At 39.6% G+C, this 12,036-nt stretch overlaps 1 protein-coding gene across 1 annotated transcript in view; it reads left to right on the plus strand.

Moving 5' to 3' along the window:
• The first annotated feature begins 1,062 nt into the window (after positions 1 to 1,062).
• The window catches only part of NCKAP5 (NCK associated protein 5), a 409,981-nt gene continuing 399,007 nt past the window's right edge, over positions 1,063 to 12,036 (plus strand). Inside the window, exon 1 of the mRNA XM_064451091.1 lies at positions 1,063 to 1,283. The gene's annotated coding sequence lies outside the window, so the exon portion shown is untranslated. The remainder of the gene's footprint in view (positions 1,284 to 12,036) is intronic.

Here is a 12,036-nt window from a genome sequence, read left to right on the forward strand (position 1 = left end):
AATGTAGTAAAAACTTGGCTTCAGGTCATTACTGAGCTCAAGTTTCGGTTGTTTTGTTGTTTGTGGAACATGCAGTCTAGGGTGTTTGGATGTGAGTGGCCAGGTGTTTCCCAATATTGAAGTTCTTCGTGTGGAAGCATGCACAGATAACACAGCTCAGTCTGTCACAACCCTTGGTGGTGCCCTTCCAGCATTTGAAGTTCTGACTTGAAAGGACTGACTTCTGAGAAATCAAGGCACAGACTGCCAGCCCCTCTCTTTCAGCAGGAACTCTCAATGACAGAGGACAGATTCAGATTAGTAGCTGAACTAGTTCTCAGGTGAGTATCCCTTGCCTCGCTGGGAACTGTGTGTGTGTTTCAATTCCAAAGCACTACTTGGTCTTGGACCTCTACCTCTGAGAAGGAAAGGTCAGTATTTACTCCCTTAACACATAGTGAATATTTATGTTTGGTGCTGTTTCTTGCTTTCGTACATTTTTGTCTTTAGAAGGTAAGAGAGTTTTCTTCAAAACACATTGTAATTGAAGTTAAGCTGTCTTAAATCTTGCAAAGATCTTAGTTTGTAATTCTGTAACTTTTAAAAGGGAGGAGTTGAAACTTTCATCTCAACTTACTAAAGTCCTCTGCTCTGTGCTTTAAATTCCATGCAGATTTGCAGCCCTAGCTACATATTTTTAAATAAACAAAAGACTTAGGAGAATTCCGGGGAAATTCTGAAAATGGCACTGCTGGCATTTTAAATTTTTCTTTTCTCCTTGTGCTTTTTCCATGTTGAAGCTGTTTAAGTTTTTCTTACTTTTCTGCTTTCCCTGCAAACACTGTTTATTCATTCTAAGAAAACATCAGTTGGGTAAACAGAAGTTTTTATACTTGTAGCACTGCAACTCCTACTAAGATGCAAATTGTGCTGCAGGGAAGATAGTTTGTGCTTTTCTTTCCTCTTTGCTTTTCTTTTTTTGACAGTCGGTTAATAAAGACTCAACAATAAGCAGCTGCCTGTGATGTCATTTGGGACTTTGTCCACAGAGCTTGTATTTACAAGTACTGAGCAACTACACAGCAGCAGCAAACCCAACTATCAGCAAACTTCATGTCTGCTGTTACTGGAGGACTTCAGTAGTGCTGTGGATGGTGTAGAAAGCTAACTCTGTTCTTCTAACCACAGACTTTTAAAGCTTGGTAAATAAACACTGGATAAACTCAAGAGAATTTCTGGACTGCAGAGACTTCTTACGGTTCTGAGTTCTCCAGGGCTGGCATGTTTTAACTGAACTGCTGCAAGTAAGACTTTTGCTGTTTTGGTGTTTTTATCATCTCTGTAAAGCTTATTTTCTCTAGGAGTGTGTCAGCATTGCTATTTGTAGTTTTGCTTTAATTAAAAGAGCAGCAAGTATGTAGTTGTTAGGAGTAATTACAGCCATGCATCTGAGTGTGGTTCAGCAACAGAGTAAAGGACAAATGAAAACTTGATTCTGGCTTTTGTTTGCATGAGATTACACTGAAGTGGCTCTCTCTTAATTTAAGTGATGAAACACTAAGATTCTTAAAACCTCGTGAGTACTGTCATTAACAGAACAAAAACTAGTCTGTCTTAAGATTGTTCTTTTATCATTTCATGGTATTTATTTGAATATTCAAAATTAACTTGAATTTTTAATATAACTTCCTTATAGTTTTTAGTACAGTTTTCTTTAAAAATTGTTTTGTTCCTTATGCAGGCACCGTTTTAAAGCAAAATTTGACTATTTTTACTTTTAACTTCCGTTCAAGTTCTGGGGTTATATAAGTTTAAAAGAAAGAATCATACAGTGCTTTGAAATCCGATGCCTTTTGTATAAAATGAGTTGTCAGTTATGTGAGAAACAGTAATTTTTGTTTTGAGTGTTCATGTTAGAAATCTAAGAAAACCTGAAACATCAGAGCTGAAACACTAGTACACTGGTACCTACTGTGAAAACTGTTTCTATGCTGCCTGCTGTTTGTGGGACAGAACTATGTTTCTGACCACTGGTTAACTTATTTTCAGGACAACTAGCTGCGATTGTCATGGAATTACTCTCATTTTACATAGGGGGAAACTGGCCCATAGATGTGATTTATTAAAACTTAGTTTACCTGCTTCAAAAGCTGGTAACAAACCCCAGGTCTCCTGCTTCTCAGTTCAATCCTTCACAGAAGCCCGTTCTAAATTACTGCAATTTCAGTTGTAGAGGCTTTTCCAGGGTGTAACCTGATCACAGTACTGTGTATGAGGAACTCTTTTATTACCATTTACCTCTACTTAATGATCTGTCTTTGTGGAGACAAAGCACATTTCTGAAGAATGAAATCAGCAAACTATGATTGGCAAGTATATGAGAGTAAGTAAGTACAAATCAATCAAATAGGAGCTGGAGGATTTCTCCTTATTTATTAGCACTATCAGCTTTGGTTTGCTTTTCTTGCTGCTGACTTTGCTTACGAGGCCTCTCAACCCTACACAGCAACAGATTTTTGGGGCTTCCTATTAAGGTTTGGGTGGCTACAACTGCAGATGCCCCTTTCGAGCGACCCTGTTTCTACAGCAGATCAAAACCTGTCTGTCTCTTCTTTTGATGATGTAATGTGGCTTGGCATTTCAAGATATTGTGCAACTTAGGAGCTGTTGTTCTGTCTTTGGAATTGAAGCATATTCTCCTGGGGGGGGGATGGAAGAACCCTAAATTTAGCTCTGCATTGATGCCATGCGACTGGCAAAGTCTTCTGGGGTTTTAACTAGGTGCTTAAATAAGAGCATAGAGTTTGCTTGTTTACGTGTTCACCCTTCTTCAGTAATAGTATAAACAAAAAGTTTGTATGTTCTTTAAAAGACCTTCTTGTAGCTCAGAAGCTTCCACTGAATGCAAGAGTGAAGAACAGAGAAGCGTGTCAGAGCCTTTCCCTGGAGAGAAGGAACAGGTTTAATGTTAGGTGGTTTGATCCCTACCACAGTGACTCCTGTGAGCCAGTCTTTCCTTCCCTCTGTTACATTGTGGCCAATAATGATGATCCACCGATGTGAACTGATAAGGGTATTTACACTTGCAAAGTATTCAGGTATCATGTTGGCAAATGCCTACAGACTCTTCAAAATAATTAGAACAACGTGAGATTAAAAAAAATGCTCAGGTCCCACTTATCTTTCTCACTTAATTTTAAGTTCAAGTCCTAATCTTACAAATGTGAATTTTACGCCTTTTTCAGAAAACTTCATAGACTTCTCTCCCGTGCATGAGTTGTGTATAAGTGTTTAGAGGCTTAGATTTAAACAAGTAGAAATCCTGCCCCAGTAAATGTAAAGTGGTAGGGTACAATTCCACTTCCACTTCAGTCAAGAGCAAATCTTCAGCTAATTAACTTAAGAGCAGGAGCAGACTCTCAAAACCTGATGAGCCTGGGGGCATTTGATTTTCATTTTCCTCTCTTACATTTCCCTTCTCACATTTACATTTTCTTTCTTACATTCCAATGTAGCAAATTAGGATACAGAGTGAGCTCACTTTTCAGGAGAGGGATCCCCTGGTTGAATTTTCCCTGGGTCTGAGAAATCTGCCCAAGGATACCGCATATAATCTGATAACATTCTGGGATGGCATTAAAGGGGACAATTGCCAAGAGAATGTCAGTTCTTTGGGCTTTCTCACCATCTGAAAAGAAATGGAATAAGTGCAGACTCCAGCCTGTCATCATCTGACAAGTGGGACTGAGGTAAGGATAAAAGCCACAGAACAAAGGTGCCAAAGGGAAGCACAGTTGGCTGAGGAGCTTAGCACGGCACAGCCAGGGCCAAATGCGGGGTGATGCTCTGTAGGTCCTGTGTGGTTCTGCACGTGTTCAGCTCCTGGCAGGATTGGAGTTGTGCTTAATAAAAATCCATGCCAAAGCTGCCAGAACACCTTTGTGAGTTATGGCATCTAATATGCAGTTTTATTACTAAAACAGAATAAATGTACAATGCAAATAGAACATGAACCATTAACACTTGTAAGACTTGGTTCTGTACTGTCTAATGATACCGCTTGCGTAGCATGCAGAAACCTGAATTACATTAGGTATTCCCTCATGGTTACATAAATTAGTCATGATGTTTTGGGGATGAAAACTTAGGTAGCTATTATGTGAAAAATACTTGGAGTCTTTTATGATTCCATTGACTGGCATTCAGGTGAATCACATAAATGTGGTTTGTACAGCAGCAGTGACTTCTGGAAACTTGCAGTAACATTGTCTACGGGCTATGAATGTTGCAGACCCTGAAAAGCAGGTTGCATTATAAAGCAGTGGATAAAAATTACGTTGCTGAAAAATGGTCTATTAGTATTGACATACAGCAAGAACAAATGCTACTGTTAAACTGCATGCTTGATAAGCTTTCCACAGGACAACACTATTTGTTTTCTGGAACCAAACTAGCCTTGGATAGTGTGTGCACACAATGGGTCTGTGCAGAATCAAATGCATGTCACAAATTATTTTCTTTGACAGTGCTAATTGATTATTATAATTCGTCGTTATCTCAATTGTTAAGTTCAACAGTTTACCATATCCTTTTGTTTCTTTGTTGCTCAGACATAATACAAATAGGAAGAGTTAATTACTGCATGCTACAACAGAGGCGAATTTCATTGTCTGCTTCACTTTAACTGAAGCTGTGTTGAATCACCACTGTGGATTTTCAGTAATGGTGGAGAAAAGAAGGGAGCAGGAATTCTTTTGCAGTGAAGTTCCTTTTTGATGGTATTGGCACTTGTATTCTGAACAGTATTCACTTTGCAGCTGGACTATATTGTGCTTGCTTCACCTATACGAAGTATTACCTGACTGTGCAAACTGAAATCACAAGTGTGCATTGATCCTGCTGGGAATCAGTGGCACTCCCTGAGGAACCTACCACAACTTGACATGAGTAAAAGGGTTGCATTTGCTTCCAAAATGACTTTCTCCACTAGATATGAGCACTTAGCTTTTTTTCTTCACTGCTCTGGTGGTGACGTCCGGAGCCGCATCTGCTGGGGTAAAGGAAGGAGTGCTCTTGGTGCAGGAGCTCTAGAGAGATTAAGCGATGGCTTAATTTATGCAAATTCCTAAAGCTCTGATCTATGCTTCTATCTTCTAAGATTTGGTGTAACTTTGCTGTAAAATGTAGGATGTTTTCAGCTGCTCTGAAATGATCTGACAAAATGGTTCATAGTGGTAAGGTTTTGGGGGGTTACTTTGCCAGTAGAGGGCCATGTTAAACTGGATAAAATAACTCCCTCTTGGAGTCTTACATTTTCAGTGAGTAACAGCTTAAAGCATATGGTTGTTTTCAAGGGCAAAACGAGTAAATAATTGGATTTTTTAGAAGCTACTGAAAGATTAATTATTTAAAATCAGAATCACATCACTTTACAGTACAACACAGTTTTGTGTCAGTCTAATTAGACTGAATTCTGGTCTTTGAAATACATCATACATACCTGTTTATTCTAAACTGTTCAAGGTTGATAGATACAGCCCTAATAAGTCATTAAGCTGACGTGATATACAGCAGCAGCATGTGCTTTTGCTATAACGGCACAAATGAGAAAAGAATTGTTCTTCAGAGGTACAACCACGTTTGGTTTTGATGTGGCCTCTACACTAGCAGTCATTACTCAGGCTCTAGTGCTGCAGGAGTTGACCTTTGGCAAAATATTTTGTTATCCTCAATCTTTTATACAGGCCTTTTGTGAACTCGGCACAGCTCTCATTTTGCTGATTGCATTTAAAGTCATTTATTGCACAGTGTTTGCCCTTCTAGCAGATGTTAAAGGATTCCCTGCCTCCCCCTTAAAGGCTACTCCTCCGCAGCATCTAATTATAACCTACACAAAAGATTAACAGATGTTATAATTGTCTTTACTCATTGATTAAATAGTTTCTGCATGATTTGCTCTCTCTTCCCTTCATTGCTGATTTGTGAGGTCTTTCTGGATGAGTCCCATGCATCTGCAATTTGTTAACAGTGGCTCTCCAGGTTTTTAACTTTTTGGGTTTGTGGTTCAGTTTGAGCAGGTTATAGATGTTCTTCTGGACAATGTGGCAGAAATGTGTTAAAAGTGGGTGGGTGAATACTTGCTTTGATTCCACACATTCCTGGTTTTCCTCTTCCTTTTAAGCATTCCATCTGAAATGTATGTATAAAGAAGGCTAATTTAATGCCCATAAATTGGAGACTGGAGGGCTAAATTCTGAGATTTGTTTAGCAGTATTTTTGTCCCTATATTTCAGTTTCTGCTTGCAGAGGAAATTAGTGGCTGAACAAACCAGTTTAAGAAGAAAATTCCTAGTAAAAAACTTCTAGTAGGACCTAGTAGGTCCATAGTGGGACCGTTAGGAGATTTTGGGTTTGCCTGGGGTTTTTTGTGTGGTTCTTTTCTCTTTTCACCTTCTCACAAAATTAAGTTTACTTGATTCTTGAGCTAACTAATCTCTTCTCTGTTGTGTTCCCTCACTGAGATGAGGGCTCTTTTCTCGGGTGGATCCATAGTCCTCCTGCTAAGCTTAGCAACTGTTGTTCTACATCTTTTAGCATCTTGAACTAGGTCAGACCAAACAATGTTTCTTTTCAGAGGTGGAACATCTTGCAGATGTATTCTCACTATTGGGGATTTACTTGCACTTAAAAGTCCTTCCTTGTTGTTTCGATTCCATATAACGTTCTTACATCTTTCATGGACACAGATGTGAATCATTGGCAAGTCCACAAGGATTTCCATGACAGTCTCTCAATGTCCCACAGTTCTACGAAGCTGCATCTGTCATAGGGCCTAAGCCTCAAGTGCTCTGCCTTGCTTAGTTTAGAATTAGTATAAGAAGAAAGCAAAGTCAATGGAGAGCATTTTCTCACGTGTTCTTTGACAAAACCTCTGAAAGGGTTAAAGAAGAGAAACAGATTGAAGGCTTGAATTATGGGCTTGGTTCTTCAAAAGCTGCAAAATATTGTACTGTTTCCCCTGCCCATCCCCCAAATCCTACTCAAATATAAAACTGTTGCCTTGATTCCTAGTCAGAGAAACCACCTCATGTTGAGACTGGGCATACCTTCTATCAAAACCCTTTTTGTAGTTTTGGCTACCAAAAATACTCGAGTTCTGTGTGGATGTCTGGGAATATTAGATCAATTAATGCAGATTCATGGATATGTGGCACATCCTGTGTGATTCTGCTTTGTTGATACTGTGTGGAAATATATTCTCTTTACAGTGAACACTGCACATAGTGCTGTCTGTGAGATTTTGCAAAATATAACCTACAGGGCTCTAGGTTTTTATCAGTTTTCAGAGTTTATTTTTTACTTATAATTCATTAATTTTATTAGCCTGACTAATAATCTTTGCAGTGCACAAAAGCATTTGTCTGGGGATTCAAAACTGCTCTAGGAACAAACATACTTTGTTTGTGGGATTAACAAAGAACACTGTATCCTCCTTGTTTTTAAATGACATCTCAGTGCTCCCAAATACTTTCCACTTATGAGCTGGGGGGACCAGATTATAGATTTGTAATGAGAAAATTCCAGGGTGCCAACTGTTCTTGCGAAGTGTATTTTAATTATATAGACACCTGTCCACTACCAACTTGTAATATTTCATAGAGGTCACTGAACAGCCAGCTCATGGAAATGACTTTTATTCAATACCAACCTGGTCTGAGTTTGAAACGCTGATCCAGAGGTGAAAGGCTAAATTCCCAATTACCAATAATCAGATCTATCCAATCCCCATATTATGCTGGTGATAAACAGTATAGGTGCCCTTTGCAGTTACACGTGAGGAACACTTAGTAATTTCTAAAAGTTCAGCTAAATCATTAAGGATTTTTAACATCCACTAGTAGCTGTTATGAAGGAAAGTATTAAAGTGAAACCTGGTGTAACATTATAATAAACAGATCTCTTATGTCACTGGCTGCTAGCCCTAACATTTGAGACTAAGATCTTAATCTTTATTTTAAGGTTGCACATGTAAATGAAAGGCAGCAGCAAATGAACTGAAGAGGAGAGACAACAGTAGCACAATCTAACTAATAACTTCCTTCCCTTAAGCTGCAGTTCTGTCATGGTGTTATTGATTGGGAATACATCACGATGTTCATAGCAAACTATTTCTGTCATTTATATTTACCAATCTTTAATCAAGTGAATTGCATTTCTTCTCGATTACAACAGAAATCTCCTGTCACAAGAAAAAGCTTTAAACAGACATTGATAACTATTTATCGACTAGAGGCTAGTTTCAGCACAGCCCTGAGAAAGGAATGCCATGGGCGGCATGAAGATGCAGAGACAGACATATACCACAAACCCTAGGCAAAGTTTTGATTGCTCTTGGCAGGGAGGTAATCTTTCTGTGTTCCTAGTAAAGCACTAAATTCTCAGTTTCACCCACTGGCTATTGTTTGTTGTGGAAGCAAGTTGCTATTTACTTGGTTTACTTATTCCTCTCTACCTGAACTCCAGGTTTATTTCCTTTGAGTTACAGGGGGATTCCCACCTTGGGTGCATGGTTCAAGAGCTTATAATGCTCCCCCCCTCCCTGGATCTAACTTAACCAGCAGCAGTAGGAAGGAGGCTGGATCCCCTTAGCTCCTATCATACTCAGCTGAGATGGGGTGGCTCACCCAGGTGTGAGGCAGAGAAGAGGTTAAGGTTTAACTCAAAGGATCCTCACCCAAGAAGACAGGAAGGATATGACACCTTCTTGTGGGTTTAGGACACACCATTGGGCAAGAAGATGGGACTTCTTTCCCTGTGAAGACCCCACCTGGTTTTCTCCTTCCTTTCTTCTTCCCCTTCCTAGAGTCCCATTCAGATATTCTCTTCTCTCCAGTAGCTCCAGGTAACATCACTGTGAACCAACAGGGAAAACCAAAGGTGAACAGCACTAAAGCCTGCAGCACCCTGCTTCAGACCCCCAACTGTCACAGAAAAAAAAAATTGTTCTAATGTTTTTTTTTTAAATGCTGCTTTAATGCTTCCTGGTTTGCCCTGTATGGGAGCCAGTTTTAAATCTGTGGAGAGAGTCAAGGATATTTGGCTTATTGCCTACATAGCTGCTTTCAGTTGGTTGGTGGCAGGCTCTTCTCTGCCTTTTTGTTGGGTTTAATTCTGTCACAGTTGCATTTCTACAAACATTCATTTTGACAGACCAGCCAAGAGGTGAATGAGAACCAAGTGTCTTCTGCTGCATTGTGCAGAATTTTGAGAAAGAATCATTCCCCTGTTTGGGTGCATAGTGATGTACATCTCTGGTAGATGGAGAAAAGTAATGACACAGAGCAGCAGCACTAATAAAAAGTTTCACTGTTAAAGTCTTTGACAAAGAGGAATTATTCTGTAAATGGCACTTGTATTATTACCTCCACACTATAGCAGAGAAACTGAAACAGTGAAGTTAGTGAATCAAGCTAAACCACCCACTTAGGAGCAGGGATCCAACTCAAAATATGGGCAAACAGTTAGGGCTTACCTGAAATGAAAAAAATATATTTTCTCTCCTTCTTGCTTATGTCCAAAACTGTTTCTCCTCCCTTCCCCCACCAAATTAATAAACCTTATGCAGAACAAAATACTTTAAAAGGTTAGATTTAGTCTCAAAATGCACTTTCAAAATCAAAGTGGATGATCCAGAACAAGCAAGTGCATTAACGCTTTCCCCTTCCCCATTAAAAATACTTTCCCCCCCAGCTGAAATTCAAGCTAAACAGTATTATTGAATAACTGGTTATTGCAAGACTGGAGGAGCAGAAACTATAATCTTAATAGCTTTATCTAAACTTGCACAGCATTATTTCCAAGAAATAATCTAGGGGAAAAAATACCCTATTTGAGGCATAAATGTGAATTCTGTAAGGAAAAAGTGGAAGAGTAATCCTGTGCCAACCCAACTGTTGCTACTGCAAGCAAAAATATCTTTCAGATTTTAGTGAATGATGAACTTCTGAAATGTCAGTTGTTGTTTTTTTTTTTCTTTCATGCTACTATTTGTAGTCTAATGATTTTTACTTTGCATTCTAAACAGGGAGATGCTTGAGAAAGGGAGAGACTAGAGAATTTTAATAGTATGCCTCCTCTCTTTCTAATGTTTTCTGGATAGTACTGTATCCGTGATCCCGATGTGTGGGATTATTATCTGTGATGGCAGAGTATCTGTTCTCTGCCATTTCACTTGGTAGAACTGAGTGCAGATGAATTAAAGACTGGTAGAATGACATAAAACATAGGAGAGCTGTGAACCTTTTAAATAGGAAATTAATGAATGCTTTTTAATTTACATTTTTATTAAGTTTCTGGCAGATGGCAAAATTAGAAATCGGTGTGTGACAGCCAGTCTTCACACTGAGAAACTGGAGTAAGCACTGCCAGCAGCTGACTGCATGGGGGGAAGGATGGAGTGGCTCTTCCGCCCCCACACCCCCGCCCCAAGCAAAAGCCTTTCACTCTAATTGTCTCTAATGTGGATCAACCAATGCAATATATAAAGAGAGACTCTAAGAAGAAAGGGAGACAGGGCTCTTTTCTTCCCCATCAGGGTCTTCAGACAACGCATTCCTGGCAGCATCCTCACTTTCTGTGTACTTTATTGTACTTCATCCTGCCTTATTTTTTTAATTTGACAAGTGTTCCTTTGATTCTCTGGGAATCAATCTGTATTGGATTTCACTTTAGTTAATTTCTTCAGATACTCAGCATCCTTTTCCCCTCTTTATTTCTTTTCAGCCTATTGTCAATAACCTAATCAATTCCTCACTGTCTCTAGTGTTAGTATATGTCCCTCAAACTTGCGTAGATGGTCATTTCTTCCCATTTCAGTCTCCTCTTTGTCATTGTTTGAAACTACTATGAAGGCACTTGTTAATTGTTTCCCACCAAGTCAATACTTTAATTGTCTTTGCTGCTATTGTCTGAATTCCATCATGTTTGTTTATATCTTTTTGGCCCAGAACTGAATTCAGCGTTTGAGATGAGATTGCTCTAGAATTGCAGAGAAAAAAAGAGGTGAAGGGCTGTTCAGTATGCTGGCACTGTTCAGTGTTCTGTCACTGTCTAAGGAAATATGGATAAGGGCAGAACATCTTTCATTTTTAACATTTTCATAATAGTTTTCTTGGCCATAAGCTGAAGATGGAGTTTAATCAATGTGTATTTGTTCCTTTTAATTTTGCGGTCTTGATATCCCACAGTCCTACATGCTCTGTTGTGTAAGAATAAAGTGAATTTGAATTGGCTGGGGAAATCTCTCTGGAGTTTTTTTCGTGTATGCTCATTGGCATATAGGGAATACATCCCACAACAAAACTGGAGATGGTAGAGCCGAGTCGTGCCCTGTTGCTTTTCTGTTGTGAGCATGAGCATGAAGGAGAGATGTCACTGAAGCATGTTTGGGAATGCTGCAGCTGAATTCCCTTGGGTCTGATCCTTGGATGATGTTAGGTCAGCTGAAATTAGAGTAGACTTCTAACTTCTGCAAAGGCTGAACAGCTGGGGAGCCAGCTGAAGGACTTTAGTGCCCACCCTTACAGGATCTAAGTTAGTTCTGACACCTCCAAATTCAGCTCCAGCACTGCATCTCTGTTATGTGTCTTGTCTGTAGCAGTGAACAGAGGTGACTGCAGAGTCCAAGGAGCTGCAGCTGTAGTTACAGCTGGTCGAACTGTACAGATTTGCAGAACTCAGTGAAAGTATTTGCACAGCAAAATGAGAATTTTTTCTGATAAAAATATACACGGTGTTCTGCATGGGAAGCACCTGGAGCAGTTCAGCCTAATGAGGCTGCATGTTCTTGTTTCGTTCCCCTGATATAGTCCATTCTTTCAAACCAAGGGCTCAGTTCTGGTTTGGCTGGCACTGGAAGAGATTGGCACTGTCTTCCCCCTCTTGTTCTTCCCCAGGCTGGACTTCAGTCATGGTGGGGTGGAGGGGCTATTTTCAGGTTATTCAGATGGATGAGTTGAGCCCTTTCTCAGTTACCTTCTTCCTGGATCATGGAGGGAA

The sequence above is a fragment of the Phalacrocorax carbo genome, chromosome 5, assembly GCF_963921805.1.
Source record: "Phalacrocorax carbo chromosome 5, bPhaCar2.1, whole genome shotgun sequence".
In the NCBI taxonomy this organism is placed as follows: Eukaryota; Metazoa; Chordata; class Aves; order Suliformes; family Phalacrocoracidae; genus Phalacrocorax; species Phalacrocorax carbo.